At 41.6% G+C, this 12,858-nt stretch overlaps 1 protein-coding gene across 1 annotated transcript in view; it reads right to left on the bottom strand.

Annotated features, from left to right (window-relative positions):
* The window catches only part of LOC133010648 (hydroxylysine kinase-like), a 66,515-nt gene that overhangs the window by 18,052 nt on the left and 35,605 nt on the right, over positions 1-12,858 (bottom strand). The window lies entirely within an intron of this gene.

Raw genomic sequence — 12,858 nt, forward strand, 5'->3', positions numbered from 1 at the left:
TGAGACTAGTATGGCAAACACTCAGCGCTCTAGACAAAGAATAATCTCCATGAGATAAATGGTGAAAATGGCCCAAATGCACAAAACTAATTCGAGCCACCTTTAGCACCTTTGCTTGACAATTAGGTTTGCTTAAATCAACAAATGTATTCATAATAACAATAATCCAATATTTTCAATAAAAAAATGTAATCAAAAAGAATTAAAAAAACTGCCAATAGAATAAATTAGATAAAAAGTTAAGTAAATAACGAAAGAAAACATATTAAATGTGACATTAAAGCATATCCGAAATTATTCTTTAAAGCATTATGGACAAAGGGTTTAATTAGAGATCATACGGATTCTGCAACACTATTATGCAACATAGTTTGTCATCAGACCAAACCATCACTCGATGCTTTCATTCTTTCATCTGGGCAAAATGTTTTGATAACTTGCTTGAAACATTTCATTGCAGTTTTTGTCGGGTTTATAATTTGTCTTGTGCTCTCCCTCAGTATAATATTTATAAATATGGTGAAGACGCCAACAAATTCCACATGTTGTATTATTATTTTTTTGCATCAATAACACCATATCTCGTCTTATTTTTTAAACATCTCATTCTAAATTTACCCAAACAATTACACCCTCAATGTAGATGAACACAGACACAGTAGATGTTTTCTTTCAGTGGTTTCTGAAGAAACAGATGCTCCGCACACGAATGACATTACTTATCATCTGGGGAAGTTTGAACAAGGGGCTGTGATGTTAAACTTATTTTAACCAGGAGAGATCCAGTGACCCAGTGAGCCCGACCTCACAACTGTGGCCACAAGATCACAGAGGGACCTCTCAGATTAGGAGGCCATTTGTTTTGATAAATAAGACCGTTCTGTTTCTCTTAATCCGATGAGAGAAAAACCTTGGTTGAGCCCTTGACCTTGAAAACCACAGACTTAACAGGGAACTTTGATTTGTCAACGATGACCACAACAAAGCTGCCCAGCGCTGGCTGCCAGGGCTCAGGCTGCTGCCGCCTTACACATGTCATGTGGGTCAGGTCACACTGAGGTCACAGGAGATTTAAGATGTTTTCATGTGCTTCAAGTGTTATTGTCATAAACGGCTGCCCATTACGAGCTTGACGCCCAATTGAATAATAATAATACTAATATTAATGGAATCCACAAAAATATGTAAATAAGATTTAACTTAATTTCAAGAAATAACATAAAAATAACATAAAACTTAATTTGATGCAATTTGGACAACATTTCTCATTCTCTGAGGATCAGCACATTTTGTTTGTGTATTTCTTGCATTTAAATTGTATTTGCTTGCATTAAGAGGCTGAAGGTTTACAGAAAATGGCTTTGGTAAATATTAGATATTTGATGGAATATAAGGGGTGAAACATCATTATAGACAATTTGTATCCAGGATATTTCGGCTGTGAGAGAGGAAGAGGAAGTGGAGTCTATGAAACAAACTCTATGCTTTGTTTTGTGAATTTAACCTCTCATATTTTATATACAATACATTATATTCATCATATCCCGTCATATCCCTACTTTTGCATTTAAAGACCAAATACACAAGTAGAAAAAATGTCTCATTATTATTTTTGGAGCAAGACCTTTTTATAAGGCTTTAGTAAAATGGACAAAATTGCCTAAAAAATGATCAGAAACATTTTCAATTTATTTTCACACTCCTTCAATATGTGTGATTGGATGTTAGTGACCTGAAAATATCAATAAACTGCTTATTTTACACATGATTCCCTCTGTGACCTTGTCCCTGAATCTCAAACTGTTCTTTTTGGTGTATTTTCTTTTACAGCAATGTTCAGGATGTACTGGAGCATAAACCATTCAGCGCTGATGTGCTGAGAGAGTGGTGAGTTGGTGAATTAAGCTCCAGGAAGTCATTGCAACAAGAGCAAAAATAAGTGCAGTTTCGTGGAGCTGAAAAACCTGAGGGATATTTGGCATTTAACGCGGATTTCGTGCGTCTGCTCCTTCAGCGCCGGTGGTGACTTTGCAGAGGTCCGTCACCCTCGGGTGAGATGCTGTTTCAAGGTAGTTGGTTCATCATGATAAGTGGCAGGTGTTGGGGGGTGGGGGTGGGGGCAACTGGAGGAGACGAACAGTAAGCTTCCCTCCCGGGGAGAAAAAAAAAACACATTTTATGCTTATGACCTCACTGGAGATTGTGTGCTCAAAAAATGTGGGAAATTAAACCTTTGTTATCTTTATAGAAGGTTAAGGGTTGATCTGTAAGTGAAACTGGAAGCATTCGTCCTGGTCCCCCTTTAACAACTGTGCGATAAACAACAGGAAAAGCTGTGATTTTCCCACATGTGTGAGGCCAGAGTTTGGCCCTGCAACTTGTTGAAAGCACGGCGCAAAGTGCATTATTGTTTCCTGTTTTATCACCAGCTCACGTTTGATTGGTGGCGACTTACGAGCTCCAGACGTGCCACAATAACGCTGAGAGGTTGAGATGAGCGGTGAGCGACTTTCCTTTTATAATGTCCCAACAGCAGTGTGAAATATTAGGAGGCGGGCCAGAGGCTTCGCACACAATTTCATTTAACAAAACCCAGAGCCGTTATTACTGCGTGTGCAATCTAAAGAAGGTCGAGGGAAAATGTTAGAGGTTAGAAATAAGTGTAGTAGAATAAAAAACCAATGAGGTCATGTGTTTATGTGACGCATCACAGATATAAACTATAGCAGTGTTTAAATCAGGCTGTTGACTTGCGGCATTTGTCAAGCACATCCTCCGACTCACACTACTACAGTAAAACAACTGAATCATAGTGGCTGAGAAATAACATGGCTAAACCCACACACACACACACACATGCATCGACACACACACCTACTGTGCACAAGACTGATGGAAACCATAACACAGGGCTGAGGACCTCGAGGGGATTGAGGAACGCCACACACTAACACGGCTCCAGTTACCCTGAAACCCAAGACCCAAAACTGCAGAGGCCGGCAGACTCACGCAGTGCGAGGGAGAGGCGGAGGGAGAGAGAGCGTGCGTCCGGGGGGAAGTTCGGAGTGACACCGCACACCAGCGAATCGAATACTTTATTTGCAAATAACTGTCAACATTTGCCGAAACCGCCTGGAGGTAGCAGATGGACGGGATTTAGACGCTGTCCCACAGTATCACATGGAAACAGAAATGGCAATGAAATGTATTTATTTGGGTAATAGCTAATTCGTCAACATTTTAATTGACATCTACGAGCCTAAGTTGACGTTGAAGTAATGTCAGCGTTAAGTCTTCCAAAACCATTAACCCCTTGAGTGCAACACACACACCAGATACTTGAAGAAGTGAAGCTCCAGCAATTTGGACGTTAGGAACCTGGTAGTCTTCTTCTGCAGTTTTCTATTTGAATGAGGTGACTCAGGCCATTTGGTTTGTCACATTTAATCTCTCTTTAAAGCAACTTAAAAACTATTACCCAGGAGTGATAGCATTAACACGAGATTCTTAGATTTTTTTTCTGAGTTCGCTCCACTGCTTTGAAGTGGCCGGGCCTCGGTCACAAAAGAGGACTTGTCGCAGGCTTGTTGTGGATCAATCTGTTTTGAGTAAAATCTGAACCAAACTCTGAGAGCGGAGCAGTCATGGGGGTTGTTTATGTTGCCATGGCTGCTGTCAATTAAATCTGACCACACAACATCTGAGGTATGTCTGCTGCTGGGAACACGGATCTCCGAGAACACGCTAAGAATGTAGCTCACGTGGTGTGAATGGAGCATTGTCATGTTTCTTATCTTCAGTCTTTACTCTTGGTCAGGTTTAGGCAAAGAACAATTACTTGATTAGGTTTAGGCAAAGATGCATCTAACATTTATGACGGATCACATATTAATTAGGATGATGAACACAACAACAACCACAGCTCTAACATCCACTCAGTCCTGTTTAAGTTTTTTAAGTTTTAAACTATTAATAATTTACACCCAGTATTTATTTTTACAACAATAACCTATAAATAGATACTGCACAATAGAATGCTGTCAACTAAATGATATGACTGTTCTTTGTTGAAATGAAGTAATGCTGGTTTTAATTCATAAAATGGCTAATAAAACCATTTAGTGTTTGGAACTTGATGACATTTATAAACTATATGAATTACTAAGTTAACACCCTCTAAACAAAGGTGAGCAGCCCCCAGCGTATGCTCGTGAGTAAGAATCTGAAAAGCTGTGCTCATTTTCAGATCTATGCTGAAACCAAACTCCTGAAAAGCCACATTGTCAACCATTTAGAGACGTCCCCATCTTCTCCTGCCCCTTCTATCCTCCGACACATCTGGCTCGGGACCACTGCGCTCCTCAGACACGCTCGCTTCAGCCCGGGCTATCTCCGCCGTGGTGTTGGTCGTCAGAAAACTCCACAGGCGAGAAGCCTCTGCTTAATATGGGATCTCTGTCGTAAAAGTGTGTGCGCTGCTTCTGAAGTTGTTGCTCATAGTCAGACAACCTAGATAGTTTTAGCAAGCTAATTGGTATATTAAGTGTGTGTAGGGGGAAAAAAAGATGGGAGTGGGTGTTTGGCACTTCAGCCAAAACTTAAAGTTGAAGTTAGACTTTAATTACTCGTGAAAAGTTAATCTCCTAAAGAATTATGAACTGACACAAATGTTAGCAATACTTTCTAATTTCTGTCTAACTCTACTGTCCTGCATAAAAAGAAAATTAAATGTTGCATCTGAAAATAAGGAGAAGTCAGACAAGAATTTGCTAATAACTTGATCCCATGTCTACGAGCCAGGAGAAAGAAAAGAAAGATAATGCAGTGCGACAAAGAAAGCAGGACTTCAATTGGAAATATTAACATCTTGGAGATCAGGTTTATTGAGAAACACGCATCATCAGGGGAGCTGATTTGGAGAGACACGAAAAGACGAGCCCATCTTCCCTCGGATGAGGTAAGACTCTGGGAATGTGCAAGAGGAAGATGGAGAGGGAGCAGAAGAGTCAAGGAGGGAGAAAAGTTAATAACGAAGTAGATAAAATCTCCTTCACCCATTAATCAACTCGCAAGCCAAGAGGAGGAGGAAGCGTCCTCTCTCCGAGTGCTGACTAGAACCCTGTTGCAGCGTGTATTTGGTTACATTATCTCATTGTGTTTGTTAATAGGTGGTCGAAGAGGCAGGCAGCAAAGAGCAAATGAGGCGCTCACGGGAAAATACTGATGGACTAACCCTGCAGAGCACAAACAACACAGCAATATAAAGCAATCTGCCCCTGAACCCAGGGCATTTTTATCTTTGTAATGAAGTGACCCCTTTTAACCTCCTCATAAACATTGGAAAAGGTGGTTAAAAGTAAGCTAATAAGAAAATGCATGAATCCAATGACAAAAAAACCTACAAACTCGGTTAGAAAATAGTTTTATAGAGTGAAATAAGGCTGTAACAATACATTATTTGTGACACAGTTCTTTTCCAACAGTAAATAATTGAGCGAGACACTAAGACCCACTTCACTATGGATTATTAATTAAAATGTAGATGTTGCGATGATAAATGGCCTCAACAGCTCCATGTTCTCTCCTTCGCGGCTTCATAAACATGTAAACACCTCAAACCCACAGAGTGAAACTAATCCCAGGCGCCCAACCTCTGACCCCTCCCAGTTTACACCAGGGACCACAGCTCCCTCATGGCGACGCCGCACTCCTGCTTCTGCTCGCCCCTGAGTCAGCTTCATCGTTGTGTCACGGGGCCCAACGCAGTCAAGGAAGCTGAGGAAATGCAGAGCCAATGAGCCCTGACTTTCCTTCAGGGAGCCAGCTTGGGGTCCCTGTTTGAACTCCCTGGCCCCGGGTTTTTTGAGCTCCTTAAAATGTTAGCATACGGGAATAAAGGGTTAATCCCAGAGGGAATTTTTCAGTCCTGGGAGGTGAGGGTGAAAAGTTTGCATGATGCACTGCAGAAAGTTTTGTTTATACGGAAAGTTATTTTTATTCATTTTAATCCACTTTTACTGGAATATACACAGAATGCACAAACAAAGGAGAACACTAAAATTGTTCTCTTTTATATGAAAATGATCTGCTAATAAATGTATTTAAGCACTTAACACACTTAAGTCTGTTGCATGAAGTCACATCTATATTTTACGTCATAATCAACACTGTGATTACACTGAACGCATGGCTTCATCTTTGCACATGGGCGTTGCGGTGATGCCAGCAGCAGACAAGCTCTGGCACTGCACTATATTTCAGGATTATCTTCTCAGGCTTAAAATCTGTATGAACAGAAGAATCAATTTGAACCATCTGCCTGGCGCCTTCACCTATTTTCCAGCGGCCCATCGAAATGCAAATTGTGCAGGATTACAGCAAAAGCGCATTCTCGGCTAATACGCCAGTACGAGCCCCTTTCGTTATTTATTGCTGGTGTGGGTTGCTAAGAGATAGTTGCTCCCTCATTTTAGGGGTCACAAATGTAATGCTCCTAATTTAAGTGGGAGAGCACATCCATGTAATTACAATAATCTTGTGCTTCCCCCCACGAGTTGAATGGAGATGTTCCGTCATGAGCTTGTCGTTCAGAGAGGCAGCACAGACGAGAATTATGTTGAAAGTGCAGAGACAGAAGAGGGGGTTTGTACCTATTCAAGGATTTAGAATCCAGTTGATAGGCATCGGCCAAAGTAATTGTGTAACACGTGTGTACTGCTGCTGTGTGTTTGCAATTAATTTCAACCGGGAACTGTAATCGTTATCAGCTGTACAACATGTGCATCATTTAAACTTCAGCCCCGAGTATTCACAGAATGACAAACGCTATTACAAACACAACTGCAGGCCCCATCCTGCACGCTGTCACACAAACAAAACATTCTGCAGGCCTGTAGAGAGCTGCTCCTCTTCCTCCAACAGTTCCTACCCTACTCTTCATCCCTGACCTATTATCACTGCGCTGCACTTCACCTTGGACCACAGTGAATATCATTTTCACATTAGGCATCAACTGATGCTCCTATCTGCTGAGGATATCAGCTAGAGTGCAAGCAGACGTTTGCAGGATGCTTCAAGATGCAGTGATCATATTTTTGTGTTCTATCTGCACAATCTTAAAATGCTGATATGAGGCTTGGTGGGCAAGAAGTGGGAGATTTACAGTATTTATCCTCAAAGAAGCTATCCTAACCCTGATAGTTGTGTTCAGGGAATACATTTGTTTGCTATAATTCAAACAACTCAAATTCAACATTTTAAGACTAGTCTCTAACTGTCCAACTTTACCGACCACCAGACCGAACTTGTAAAGGCTTGGAACAGATGGACTGAAGCTCGGGAGCCTGATGACACTGCGCGGAACTTCCAACCTTTTTCCAGTCATTTTGCTAAGCTAGGCTAATCACCTCGGAATGTTAGCATCACTACATCCACCAAGTAGGTTCTGCTTGTGGTTCTGTTAATTAACGGGATTACACAAACCCTACCGGGCAGATTAGCCTGCCATGCAACTTGGTGGAAGGACGCAGTGTGGGGCAGCAAAGAACCCGCTACATTTTGGCACTGATCCCAATGAATGGGCATATCCAAAAATGGTATTACCCGCAGAATTCAATCAATCTATTGCGGTCCAGTGGTTGCACTTACATGTAACAAATTCCGAGTACACAAACTAAAGAGTGAGCAGCTGATACTGCAAGTTTGGACCCATAGTGTCCTTCCAGTTCCCAATGTGCCGATATGAAAGTGACATCAACCTTCTTCCCGAACTCTTGTCGAGAAAGCAAGAAAGTGTATGTATCCCAAATGTTTAGTTTTTTCTGTAAGAGACTGGTGACGGAAACCAAAATAACCAAACTGATATTTAGTTTTGTAAACCTATGTCTGCATCTAGCTGTATTCAGTGGGTCAACCTACAACCCCCCCCCCCCCCCCCCCCTTATAAACTGTGAAACAGGACAATGATGAATGGTTCAGTGTTGCTGAGGCACCATTGATTTCCCTACATTAATGAGCACCGATGTCACAGCAGGTTGGAGCAGGACCCAAAGATGTGTCCAGAGCCTTGCCTGTCAGTAATTACTCTCCTCCACCTAGGGAAGCTCCGTAAAGACGAGCATCACTCATTTACTGAAGAAGGGAAAAAAAAAATCTGAATGGCTCACAATGGCACCCAGGAGCAGTGTGCAATTAATTGATAAACGCCAGGACGTGATGTCCCGTCAGATAGCGGGGAAGAGCTGCAAAAGAGTGCACTGGGGCGTGAATCAAAGACTGAAAAATGCATTAAGAGAAAGTTAGTGAAATGCCATTAACCTACCAAAGCCCTCAACTGATAGTGGAGGGCAATAGAGGGAGTTTTAAATTGCACCAAGCCCTTGAGATTATGGCAAACTCTGTAAGTCTTCCATGAAAGGCTGCAAACCCATTTTGATTGCCTCTGACACAAGCGCATGTGTTTCCACCAGCAAGACTTTGAGTCTGAAAACCATCGGTAGGGATGCGGTAAATGTGTTTTGACCGGGTGATTATTGTACGGACACATGTGCTGATTTATAATCAGATTGAAATTTTTTGGGGGAAAATATACTTTGCGTTGGTTGGGTGTATTGTAAATACTGCGTGCGTGCCAGGATGACTACGTGTTTCCCATCACAGCGTTAGTATTAGTCTCCTCCCAAAGGCAACCATCAATAAAGCTGAGGGTCGAATTCCTTCTCTAGGCAGCGGACGACAAATCAACAGACTTGGCAAAGACTCGCAGCTCTCCCTTTGTACAGGAATTTGGTAGTCACGCACCCACAAAAACACATGTATAGAAACATACTCATCCTCCCACAAGTAAACACACACACACACACACACTCCCTCTTCGTCTTGCTGTAGAGATTCCCCAGGTTTTGATTAATCTCAGCCGTCAGGGGGAAGTTCCTGTGTTTGGGTCCCGGCAGGCAGGTTGCCCATTCCACATCTGGAAGCTCTAGCCCTACCATCTCCACACACACACACACACACATTTGCACTAAAAGGCTGCTGCCGCCAACACACAAATCAACGGAAAGCTCTCTCCCAGCATACACCTTCTCCACATTTGCTACCTTTGTTTTCTCCTCTGTAACCAATTATTGCTGGGATATAAACTGTCTTTGGATTTTGATTTAGGAATCTCTCCTTTTCCCATTAATCTACTGGAATTCTCGAAAGAGCCAGTCTGTAAAGTTGCACTTGTGTCTTGTATTTAAAGATGATATTGACAATCTCCTTGTTTCAGATGAAGCCAGAATTGCATAAGAAAGAATCCGCTGCAGAGAAACTAAATCTTTGAAGAATAATACCCAGAAAGACATAAGACATTATTTGTTGTTTGGCTTTTCTTTCCAGTGGATAAGTGGCCACAGTTGACAATGTTGTAATGTTATAGTGATCTGCTACAATAGTATCACCATCTATTTCAATCATCGGCCCAAACTGCCAGGAATTAGTGTCAGAGTCATGACACAGATTTTCTTTGTGAAGCTGCACAACAACAACTAGCTTGGCACAGTACAGCACAGACCGATCAAGCTGCACCACACTTCACACACTCATAGATACAGTATCAGTTCCCTAAATGTGATTGAAATGTGATGACATTTTGTGCATTTTTCCCCCTTGGTTGTTTAACGTCCTGTCTCCCAATGTTCAAGAAAGTGAAAACAATCCTGGATATTGTCCACTGATCTGGATCCAGAGCTACATGTTAAGGATGACACTTAACTCATCCTTGCAGCAAGTTTCATGGAAATCAGTTCAGCAGTTTTTGTGTAATCCTGCCTACAAACAAACCAATAAACAAATGGACAGGGGGGAAAACATAACCTCATTGGGGAACTCATGAGTTCCATGAGTTGTGAAAGTCATAGATAGCAACACAATGAAATACATTTCCATTCTGAAAGTGTAAGGTCCAATTTTCCGCTATCTGACTGTGCGATTATTTACTTACTGTGACAAACTTTGAAAGCTAGCCCTCGATTCATCTTTGTACTTCCTGAGAAAACAGCAATATGAGTACGAGGAAAGTCAAATGGTCAGGATTATTATTGTATTGTATTATTATAGATGGTTGTTGGATTAAATGGTGATTAAGACATTAAAAGTAAATTCTCTGCAATGTTATTGAAATAATTGAACCTATATATTTGATCTATGAATTTATCAAATGCACACACTGCATTACATGGCCTACAGTTAACTATCTAGATATCATTATCATCTAGTGTATATCTATATCTAAATCTTATATCTTAATAGCTCTGCCTTGTGGTTGTACTCTTCTGTATAAACCTTGTACAGACTCCAAACACATGTAAAAGTCATGTTTCACCGCCAGACCCCGTGAGTCCTTGTATCCAGAGCCGAGACAATAACTTTCCCTGAAAACATTGTCCTCAATGCAATAAATCACGGAGCAAACCCGGCCAGTAGTCGCATAGCAGTGTTTCAACACCGTGCTATATTTACAGATTGGACCTTTAAGGAGTTAACAGGAGTCTGTCTGAAGTGAATGTATACAGTATGTGGTGTGTCCGTGTGCCAGGAACAGGCTTACTCCTCCATTCTTTATAAATGAAAGCCAAGTGGACACAGACGCACTGTCGGGGATGAGCATGTGCAGAATGAGAAAAATCAGAACATACAGGCAAATAAAGCAGCGAGTGGACATTTGTACACGGCCACATTTATATTTAATACTCTGCTGCTATGGTTTTCACACTGAGACACTCTTTAAAATGTGTAAACATGAATGCATTGCCATAGTTTGATATAGGGATTGTTAAATTTGATATATTTGGGATTTGGAGGTTGCAGAAGATTGGCAAACATTTTTTGCCTTTGTCTTAAAGGTAGCACATGTTAAAACACTTGAACATATTGTTTATATAAAAAGGAGCAAGTAAGGTTGCAACATCCTCAATTATCTGGTCAAACATATTAAAGCATAGTGCATAAATTCAATATCAACCTAGAAGGGCAATCAGAGAGTGCACACCTCCGCCCAGCAGGCCCTCAGACCACATTTAAATTCACTCATTCTGCAGTTTTATTTGGATCTTCACCAAATTGCACACACACTCATAAATATCAGTCCTTCATTCCGCACTTTTTATATCAGGAGCCATGAATTATTCTCAAAGAAATCCATGAAAACTTTGTAAAACTCTTGAATTCCTTGATTCTCTGTACTAAAACTTATTATATTTCTCATCCTTTCATCAAGTTGTGTGGTAATCCATCCAATAGTGTTTGTGTAATCCTGCTGAATAACAAACAAACATAACTTACTTTGCGAGGGTATTCAAAAAGAGGTTGAGGATTTGTTGTTCAAAAACAGAATGAGGCAGGTGTTTGATTAAAAGTCATAGAGGGTCCAATAAAAGATGGGGGAAAATGAGACATATTGCAATGTGCCCTGGACTTAAACGTTTTTATTATGTGCTGGCCATTATTTTTGAGCAAGTCCACGTCATTTGTTGAGTGGACACTCTTTAAAATGTGCTTGTGACATCCCCGAAGAGAGTGAAAGTGAGACCCGTTCTCTCGGAGGCCGGCCTGTTCTGGCTGCTCCACTTTGACCTTTCCTGTGAGCGAGTGAGACAGGCCACCTTTCATTCCCAGACACTTCGTTAAGTCAACTTCCTCTCTCCCCTCAGACCATAGTGTTATTGTAAAGTGTCACTTGGTGCTGTCAGAGACAGAAGAGATTGTTCTCTTACTGCATGTGAGTGTCTGTGCATGCCTGGTGTGTGTGTGTGTGTTTCCCTCATTCTGGCCATATAGCTTTCCAACTGGTCTGTGAAAAGACTGTGTGTGTGTGTGTGTGTGTGTGTGTGTGTGTGTGTGTGTGTGTGTGTGTGTGTGTGTGTGTGTGTGTTTGTGTGTGTGTGTGTGTGTGCGTGTGTGTGTGCTCTTGTACAGCTATCTTTGTGAGGACCGGTTTGAGTCTACAAACTACGGAGTGAGGACATTTTGGGAAAGTGAAGACCTTTTGGCCGGTCCTCACTTTGTGACCCCCCTTTTATGAACTGTGTGGAGGCTAAGACTTGGTTTAAGGGTTCGGGTTAGGATTAGGTTGAGGTTAGGTTAAGGGTTAGGCATTTAGTTTGGATGGTTAGGGTTAGGGGATAGGGAATGTATTATGCCAATGAATGTCCTCACTAAGATAGCTGTAAAAGTGTGTTTGTGTGTGTGTGCGTGTGTGTTTTGGTGGCAGGAGATGGTGCCTGTGTGAAGCCTTAGCCGTGACATGACACTGCCACTCAGTGGACTGATGCCAGAATGCAGCATGAGTGGATGGAGGAAAGAGGCATCCTCCCCTGTGCCTCCATCACATATACTAAGAAACAGCTGCTGCCATATGTTGTGAATTTAAAAATGCATTAAGTAATGTATATAGCAAGAAACGTCAAGAACTCCAAAAAATAACTGGCACAGCTTTCAGGGGCCTGTTACTGATTGATATATGTGAAAGAAAGAGGAAACCCCACAATGGAAAACTCTTTTTCACCTGAAAGTGGTATTTAAAACTTTAACACACTTTGGAAATTATTCATTCATTCTACTCATCTAATCTCAGCTCAGTTAGCTTAGCTTAAGAGAGTAGCTCTATATAGCCCCCTCGGGTCCGTGCGGTAAATATGAAGCAGACTCCAGGTGCTCGTTGGCAGATGCTGTTACTTTTTGGAAAGTGCAGAGTCGAGATGTTTTCCCCCGTCACCCCTTCTTCACGCTACGCTACGCTAAACAGCTGCTGGAGGTAGTTTTGTGTTTAATGTGCAGACCTGAGGGTGCTGTTGATCCTCTCATCTAACTGCAAGA

This window comes from Limanda limanda, chromosome 9 (assembly GCF_963576545.1).
Source record: "Limanda limanda chromosome 9, fLimLim1.1, whole genome shotgun sequence".
Taxonomy (NCBI): domain Eukaryota; kingdom Metazoa; phylum Chordata; class Actinopteri; order Pleuronectiformes; family Pleuronectidae; genus Limanda; species Limanda limanda.